Source organism: Protopterus annectens, chromosome 5.part0, assembly GCF_019279795.1.
Source record: "Protopterus annectens isolate FY-2018-M chromosome 5.part0, PAN1.0, whole genome shotgun sequence".
Lineage (NCBI taxonomy): Eukaryota > Metazoa > Chordata > Ceratodontiformes > Protopteridae > Protopterus > Protopterus annectens.
This window is the reverse complement of record NC_056735.1, coordinates 1,028,433,949-1,028,443,948: the sequence shown is the minus strand read 5'-3', so window position 1 is coordinate 1,028,443,948 and position 10,000 is coordinate 1,028,433,949. Positions and strand designations below refer to the sequence as shown.

At 35.5% G+C, this 10,000-nt stretch overlaps 1 protein-coding gene across 2 annotated transcripts in view; it reads left to right on the top strand.

The window, feature by feature from the left end:
- The window catches only part of EFNB2 (ephrin B2), a 77,957-nt gene that overhangs the window by 31,297 nt on the left and 36,660 nt on the right, over window positions 1-10,000 (top strand). The gene's annotated exons all lie outside the window — the stretch shown is intronic.

The following is a 10,000-nucleotide window of genomic DNA, read 5'->3' as shown; positions in this document are numbered from 1 at the left end:
AAGTACCCGGTCAATATGTTGTTTAATGCAACCACATGTAGAAAATATACTTACAGGTATGTAAGTAAAGTATACAGTGGTCACTGTAAACGATTTAAAAAGCTAATGGCCAGAATGTCTAATGCAGGAGAAATGCACTTTATTGTGACTTGTAGTGTTAAGTGACTGCACACTTGTGACATAGGAACTGATTAGTAAAAGACAGAGCTTCCACCTTTTGTACCATTATATGAGCTTGAATGTTTCACTGAGAAAATACCTACTGTGAAGCAGTTCCTTTATTTAAAATACACTTTATGTGCATGCAGCCTATTCACAGCATGCTCTTTCTGTATTAGCTGTTATCTTCATTTATGTACTAGTTTTCTGAAATTTGCAGGTGAAGTGTGTTTTACTGTTCTTTTCAGTAACACGGGGGAGCGGTGGATGATCAGTGCCTGTTGAGCTACCCTGCCAAGAAAAACATTAAACATAAATAAACAGTAAAAATAAATACACATCTCATGGTGTGATGTCAACATGATTAAAATGCCTGACCCTTGTAGTTTGACTAGTGAATTTTGGAAGCTATAATACAGAATAGTGAACTATTACAAATAAAACAGAAAAACATGATATTTGCTCTTTTGTGTAAAAGAAATAAAACAACAGTGACAAAGGACTTTTCTTAATCAGCAGGCTTGTTTCTGAAAAAGTACCAGATAGCAGAGGCAACCACAGCTTACTGTAGTAATAGCTAAATGGCAAAGAAACTTTGTAATGATCACTTTTACAGTGCCTTAAAGCTGTCCAGATATCAGTGTCCAGGAATAACAGGTGTGATAATGGCAGTAATCAAACTAGGCATCATAAGCAGAACAAATGAGAAGGGCATTTAATTTCATTAGCCATCAGTAGCAGGTCATCTGAAAAGGATGTATTCCCATAAAGATGTCAGTGAATGCAGATAAGGAAGGGTGACACATGTTGTTAACCACTAATGAGGGAGGGAGGTTATGATTCCAAGTTCCATGTTATCTGGACAAGATATGACTGCGGGCATATAGAGGTTTTCAAACATTTCCAAAGCATGCCAAGTACAAGGAAGTAGTGTCCTGTATGTCAGAAGATGTCAAATACTTCCTACAAGATGCAGTCTTTGAGGTAGACATAGATGGAGAAGAAATTCTTAGGAACATGCAATCGGAGCATTTGAGACCTAGAGTAACGAGAGGGTAGGTTTATGATTTCCTAAGAAAAGCAGTGGGAAAAGTGGACCAGGTAGTCATATAATCTGTGCCAAGTTTATAGAAGGCATAGCAGCAAGACAAAGATGAAATGCCTAATGTATAACATCTGGAACCAGATTCTGTCAGTTTTTAACATTTAAAGATACTTACAACAGACTGGCAAAAGTACTGCTAAAGTGTTTACTGTATACAGTTGGTTTGTAGTATTGTTAAGTGACCACAAGATCATTGCATACTCCAGAATCCTAAGACTCATGATAGGTCTTTAGCTAGGAAAATGAATTCCACATTAAACAAATGGGCAACAAAATTGTTCAGTGACTTGAGAGATTTTCATATAAATGGCTGTAAATACATGACTTAAGAATTTACATACATGGGATTTAGAATGTTATTAACTGATGTATTAAAATGTGCTCACTTAAGTGTTGAAGTGTATATTCTATAACTGACTCATTGTCAGAGTTTACATCCTGTGTATTTGTACATGCTATAAACAAGCACTGAGACATGCAAACTAGAAATAGCAGAGTGAAGAAGTTATCCTTGTTTTTAATGAGTTTTAAGTTGTGAAGATTTTAGTACTGGGTATTTAATTTCTGCTTTCCTTTCTGGAGTTGGCAGCCTGGGTTCTTGGTGGATTTTTTTGGTTACTGGTAGACTGTGGTTTATCCACCTTTATTGTTCATATTGTTAAAGTAATACTGACACGTGATGAGATAATAAGGACACAGCATGCTGCATATCAAATGTAAAGTTTGTAATGCCAAACTTCCAAAAGTTGCCACGGTAAAGGTTCTAGTACATGGGTGAAATATTAGTTTTATACCAGTCAAAAGTATGGAGGAAAGCCTTTGAAAATGCATTCTGTAGCAGAAAAAATGCTAACGTTATAAGGAATTAAGAAATGCGTAGAGAACCTGGTTTTGTGGTGATGTGTCAAAATATATTTGCAGCGAAAAAAAATACAGTGTGAAGGAAAAGACTGCATTTTAAAGCTTTGTAAAGCATAGGGTTTCGTACAGACGTACTTATGTGTGCAGTGGTATCATGGGTCAAGAGTTGGGTTTTCAGCCAGAACAGCAGGAATATTTTATCCATGAGGAATTGGAAAGCACAGCAAATTACAAAGCACCTACTATGTATTTTAGTGCATCTGAATGACTATCTTGACAAAGTTTGCAACGGCTTACAAAAAATAAAAAAATCCTAAATTCATGTTCCAGTAGCCAGTGCTCATTTCTGTTGAATGTCTTCATGTTTTAGGTGAAAAACAAGATAATAAAACCTTGCAACTCCCACTCTAATATCACCCACCCCATCCAACCACTACCTTTCTTTCCACCCCACTAACTACCTTGATTATAGCAAGCTCAGATGCACATAAGCCTAGTACTTATTATACAGCAGGAACTTCTTATTGTAACATTTGTTAATGTCTGTTATGTACTTCACAGATAAAGATTCTAGTTGTCTGCTGATGTACTATGTTCTTCATCTGTAAATATGCTGTAAGTAATTGCTATGTAAATTGTTAATCGTTATGTAATCCAATGTAACTACTGTCTGTTTATTTTAACTGTGGAGCTTTTCTCCCCGGACCTCCGCTGAAAATGGACCTACGTCCAGTCGGACACTCCCCGTCAACAAATGCAAATAAATAAATAAATAAATAATAAAAGTTTTGCAAGATTGTATGGTCCCCATCTTTTACATAGGAGTGAAGTTCTCAATCATTTTTTTAACTCATTTTCAATCATTTTTTTAACTTGTTATCCCCGGTTGAATGGCATAACATCTCCAATTGCTGTTATTAGCAATGAACCTTTCAGTGTTTAAAGTGTTTGAGTAACACTGAACTACAACAATTTAAATTGTGCTTTCCTTTTGTACTGAGAAAAGGAATTAGGCATAAATATTATTTATTTATTAGCCAGTGGATGGACATTCTGGATATAGATGTTTTTATTTAGAAATTACAAAAAAAAAAAGCTGGCATGGTATATTAGCTCAGAAGACTTATATGCTGCAGTGTGCAGAGATTAAGATTTAATTATAACTTAATTGCACCAAGCACTCAAGTTGTATGGGCAGCAGAAACAACCACAACAACGGTGTTTCCAAAGTTTAACCTTGTTTGTACCAAGTGACATGAAGTGAACTATTTCAAACATGATATTACTTTACTATTTAACTTTAAGGCTGAAAGATTTTGCAGAAGCAGTAGCAGATTGAGATATGTTCATGGTTTATTTATAAGCCTTACATGAACTCTATGTTGGCATTTTCCGTTAAGCTCTTTGTGAAAAACCTTAATTTGGAAACATTCAAAATAGATGAATATGCCTGAGTATGTACAGCTGAGCTTTGGTGGCATAATGTAAATTGAAGTACTGAAAAAATGCATAACAACACATATTCTGATGTGTTGTAAGGAACTGCAATGTGTGCACTTTATAAATGGGTTCCTGTATTTTTATAATCCATCACATTAGCAATAATGTTTAGTCTTTATCTACCTTTTTTGTTTCTGTGAATTTTATAAATTCGACAGGCTTGATTTTCTCTGCCAGAGACCTTCAATGCATTTTATGACAGTGGACATTTGTGTAAGTACACCTTTTTTTGAAATGGTTATTTATCTCAGAATACACTGCTAAGAGCAAAGAAGGCATGTTGCACTGCTAATATATGTACTGCTGACTGTTTCATATAGAATACATGAGAGGCAAAGTAATACATATATGCCTTCAGCAGCATTTCTATAGACTGAGATTTTACAGAAACGGCAGCTGAGCATTCAGGGCTCTCAGTATAATGTAATTGATATTTATATGTGTTGTATGTGTGTGTGTGTGTGTGTGTGTGTGTGTGTGTGTGTGTGTGTGTGTGTGTGTGTGTGTGTGTGTATATATATATATATATATATATATATATATATATATATATACATATAGATCATTTATAGTGTAGCTAAGCAGTGCCCATTGCTTACTACATGTTAACACTTTTCATTCATATTTATTCTTGCTTATTATTCATGCTCTTTTCTGTTTTTCGTACCTGCTTTTTCCATTTCGGGGTTGTAGGGAGGTGGAGCCTATTTCAAAAAGCACAGAGAATAAGGCAGGAACAAACACTAAATGGGACAGCAGCTGGTCATGGGTGCACTCTTTTAGAAACATTTAGGGCTAATTTAGCATCGGCTAGTGGCTGTATGTCTTTTTTAAGAAGGAACCAGAAACATTAGCAAATGGCCTTATAAACAAGGAAAGAATAAGCACAACTCACACTTGTGAAAGGAATCGGGGATCCCATTAAAGTTCCATGCAAACAATGGAATAACATGAGAGGACAGACAGCAGAGAGAAGCACCCCAGGGAATCAGGAGATGTGCTGCAGCAATACCAAGCCACCAACTGACTGGACACAAGTGTCCTTTACCCAAGAGCACCGAGTAACTTGCTCAGAATCACACATTACTGAAATGGAGGTGGAGGTTTATGGACTCAAACCCTGGGCCCTAAATTACAGAAAACAGGTTAACAGCTCAGATGTGTAATTCTCTGCACTAAGTGCCAAACTTGCTCAGGATCACACAGTATGGATTTGGAGATGGTGCATAGCAGGCCAAATCATATCAGCAGTTGACTGCCATAAGTAACTGTGCTAGAGTGCCATATTAAAATGCAACCAAAGTACTCAGATGATAATCTGCTACTTGGGACCTAAAAGGTACCGGGTTATTCTGTATAGCTTGACCCTCTGTTCTCAATAAAGATACTTCTAGTTAAAAAAAATCACATTTGTTTTTCTACTCTTGTTAATAATATATATTTTTTGTGAATATCCTCGTCCTGGCTGTTCCTGTAAATGGCCTATTGTGATCAGTGTACTAAAGTTCATGTAATTCCTGTTTGATAGCTTGATTCAAATAAACTAGAATACCATGCATAGTGTGATATGTTAGCATGTCCTATCTACTTGAAAGAGACCTAATAGACATGCTAAAGGAAAGCAAAGTGATAACTTGTGTGAGATGGATTAGTACTCTGCCTCTCATACTAGTTCATGCACAATCATTTATTGAAAATAAATGCTCTTACTTTATTTTGAGATGTGTCAACCAGTAATGACAATAATATATTGTATAGTGATTTGCAAAAGTAATATTCCTTCCTTGTGTTTTGCTAGATGCTTTGTGACTTTACCTAATACCTACATTTGCATTAGTACTCATTATTCAATAATTCTTATAGCATTACTTGATTATTTAAATGCCCATTCTAATGATATATAGAATGATTTGCAAGAGCTTGTTCTGCCTGCATTATTTAATTCGGAAAATTCCATCACAGAAATTCATTTAAAATTTAAAATGAAACAAATGTTATATGACTTACCACATCTCCATTTCCTGATACTAGTGTGCTTATTTTATCACGTCTACATGTTTATCTAATTGTATTAACATGGAATGCAGGTTATCTAAATTCACTACTATCATTTGCAAATTCACTTAACTTTCAGGTCTTAGAAACTCTTTATGTGTGCTCCAAAGTAGCAACTAACATTCATCTAAGAAAAGTAAATAAGCCTGCATTGATATATATATATATATATATATATATATATATATATATATATATATATATATATATAAACTTCCTTTTTTCTTTTTTTTTAAGGTTACTTCAGTGCTGAGACTGTTAACAGCATTCTTGGGTTATCAGATGCACTGGGCTTTAAAATCAGTGCTCACAACGTTATTGTTCTCGTCAGTGGGAAATCTGGTATAAATTCTTGACTAATTTACCTACTTTGTGGATGGCACCAATTAAACAAGGAGGAGTTCCAAGCTTCAGGCATTCAGGTCTTTTAATATGTAAATGTGCCTTAAGGCTTGGCTGCTTGAGAATTAGCCAGAATTTTTGAGTATGTCTTGTATAATGTCGGCACTTGTATAAAGATGATTGGATGTTGTTGTTTCACATCACAGTGCTATTCTTTAACAGAACCCTTCCCCCATCCCTTGCAGCAGAGCAGTGTGAAAAAACAGGCTCTTTGCTTGAGGCATTTGGGATATTGTATCAGTAACTCTGGCTCCAGGGACCTGCTTCCAAGCTTTAATTGGAGCAAATATATCTAAAGATGAGGATTAGCGCTGAACTGAGGCTGCCGTCTTGACTGGCAGAGGATTCCTCATTTTGCTGTCCACTCAACAGTGCAACTAATGATTTCTACTTAAAATCTTTTCTCCAGCCATAAGACATTCATTTTGGAAGCAAAACAAGGCTTATATTGTGCAATCAGTTGGGAGACTAATTATTGTAAGGGGTCTTAGACATCGATGATCCAATGTTTCTTTTAATGAATGCAACATTTTTAGCTGTGTTTTACAAGAAGGGACAAAGTACTTCCCTAGTTGAAACCAAAGACAACATATGGGCAGAAATCTCTATATTTTATTTGCTATGTGACTTTAATATTTATTCAAGACTGTTTCCTCTGTTCTTAGTAACACTTTACAGCTGATTTGTTACAGCAAACATATTTAATTATAACAGACTGATTATAGATGAGACAATGTAATTTTTAGGAAGTCGTATAAAAGTGTAATACTGACATAGTTTTGGGAATACATTTCAGTATTTTTTATTTTCTGTATACATGGTGCCTGATTTTTATTCCCACAGTAATACTCATTGAAAGAAGAACATTTATCTTGTACTCCCTGTTACAGCTGTTAATGGGGCAGTTCACAGGTTTAGCTTAGTACTAGGATAACTGCTGTTGTAGGCCATTTTAAGCCTAGCAAGTTCCCCTTTCAGAAATGAGACTCGAACCATGTACCTAGTGTCTGTGAGGTAAAACACCTTAACTATTATGTCAACAGACAGATGCTGATTTCACTTATTTTCAGTGATACAGTCCGATAGAAAATTATGACACCGCACTAAATGGCCAATGAGTAGGTTCACTTAAGCCATTGGTAATGCTGAAATGAGTGCACAACTGAATAGGATCAGAATTTTGAAGAACTTTGTATACCATCATGCAAGCGGTAATTCTTTGCCACACAGATGATCTTGTAAATACTTTCAAATAGCAAGTCAATTATTTATTCTTTTTGGTTTTTGAGGGTGTTGGGAGTTGAAAATGGCAAAAAAGTTAATAATGCATTGTTTAACTGTGGTTGATTACTCACTTTCCTTCTTGCCTACATTGACATTTAAATGGCACATTAACAATCTGAATGCACATTTTGGGTTTGCTTGTTTTATGTCATGATGACTATGGCATAGTTTGTTATTAGAGCACTGTCTGATTTTAACACACTGTTTGTAGTCCACTGTGCCTACAATTACAGATGGCAGTGTGAGAATGGTTTGTCTTTCCAATTATGTCAGTGATTTGCCCTCATTCTTTCAGGTGTGGGGGTTTTATTAAACTACAGTAACTCAGGCCAGTGAAGCTATTGTGTTTGTTATAAATCACCTTTACTTAGTGTGCTTCTGTGCGTGTGATTTGGTGGAACAAATGGAGCAAACTGATGTTTGTGAAGTTCCTATCTGAAATATTTGAATGGATCCAAAGCCGCATATCACACAGTAAACCATCTTACTGCAGAGACCGATTTTTGTGTGATTAGTTTAGTTGCTGCAGTACTAGTTCTGGTTTATGAGGTGGACACAACACTGAGAAGTGCTTGCCACTTTTAACTGGCTTGCTCTCCTCTATACTAAACTCAGTACAATCCTTCAAAAGTCATGCAGTATATTCGGTGATATACGTTTCATGGCATGCTCTTATATCTGACATTCCTTGTAACTTACTCAGTTTACTGAAAGTCACTTCCTGCTTTTTTTTCATAAAAGATCTGGAATTCTCTTTCTTCCCCCATATGAGTTGCCTACTATTTAGACATTGCGTCTACAGCTTAGACATTGCCTCTACAACTAGTAGATTCTGGCCTCACCTGTTATCTGCATGCCTGGATGAATTAGAGGACAGCCACATTTAAGCATAATACTTTCTCATCCCAGAGTGTATTCTTCCTCTCTTGAAAATGATTCATACATTTTAATGTGTAACAAGGCATGACATAATTCTTTCTTACTTTCTTTCTTTGGCATTTGTTTTTAAAGTTTTGAGATCCTTTCTGAAGAAATTTGTCTTACTGAATTTTCACATTGTATGATTTTTCAGCCAAGAAAATCATACACAAGATACACACTAGGATCACAGATGTGTCTGAGATTTAGAGTTCATAGATATTTACTAGGCATGCAGTCCAGTAAATCATAGAGAGTGCCTAGTTAAATTTCCCATTTGTCCCAAAGCACTGTGTCGTTAAATGACATCCTTAAGGTCATAGGTCATATATTAGGTAAATGAAGGCTGCGAGAATCAAACTCTAGATCGCATGAAGCAGCCTGTTAACAGCTTTTATAACATTTATCCTCTGAGATAACTGCTATACATTCTAATGTCAGTTCTTCTGTTTTATAGCATTAGACTGGCAATGAAAGTGAATGGAGTGAGGAGTCCCAATAGCTTATTAATTCTTACCCTTCACAAAACGTAGTACAATGGAAACAGTTTCTGTAGTTGGAAGAAATAGCTTATTATAGTATATGTTTATCTTATAGTCACAAGGTACAAGGTTTGAGTCTCGTCCTCAAAAGTGAAATTGGCTTGTAACCTCTAACTTATCTACAATATGCAGGTTTCCATTCCTATGGTATGTAATAGATAACAAATAACGCAAGCCCATGATAAGCACTGGGAAATAGTTACTGATAGCAAAAGCACACAATAGTCCCAAAATATCCAAAGAAACACACGGCACCACACCAGAAAAAAATTGTAAAGTTCTTTACTGATGTCTTCGGTACCTCGGCTTACGCCTTCAAGGAATGAAAATAGTTACTGATACTCTGATCAGAAATTCTGAAAGTAAGCAGTAATTGTGAATACTGACTCTACAGGTGAATAGGAAACTGAGCTTCCTTCACAGGGGTTGTCAGTATATTGTTATCTTTTGGAGACAAAGACTGCATTGAATGACATAGAAACCTTTACCAACACAAAAAAATCATGTCCTTGTTCTACTGGCATCATGCATTTTGTAGTGGATCCAATTAGAAGTTGTTAATACTTGCAGCAGTGTTTCACAGAGAATAATACTGTGTAAATCAGCAGAATAAGCTAGAACATTTTTTTTGTTTTTTATTTATGACTGTGTCAGACATTTAAGTACTTTAAACTTGATGCATGCAAGCTGTTCCTACCCTAAACATGGTTGGAGGATCTTCTTTTATGTTTTTACTGAATTCGGCTTTCCAAAAATTTATTTATGCCTTCATACAGTTTCACTCTTACAGTACCCACCCCAGTGTTGTAAAGACATAGACTGCTGCTTCATTTGATAAAATGGCTGTAAGAATTTGAAGGTACTTCCTTTTAATGCAAACTGACTACATGTGGGCTTAGCTTATGCATGTCCAGGCTACACTACAAGATACATTAATTTGATATACTAACTACTCCTTAACAACTGCTATTTAATAACAGTTGTTAGTCATTTGTTTTGTCTGATTTTGGTTTAAATGCAAGCTTTGAGCAATGCTTATGTTGAATGAAAATTGTAATTTCATGTTTTTCAAAATAAAAAATAAAAATACATAAATAAAAATCTGTCTAATGTACCTACCGAACACTAAAGGGGGGTGAGTGGAGAGATATTCTTTTGCCTGGAAGAAACAGTT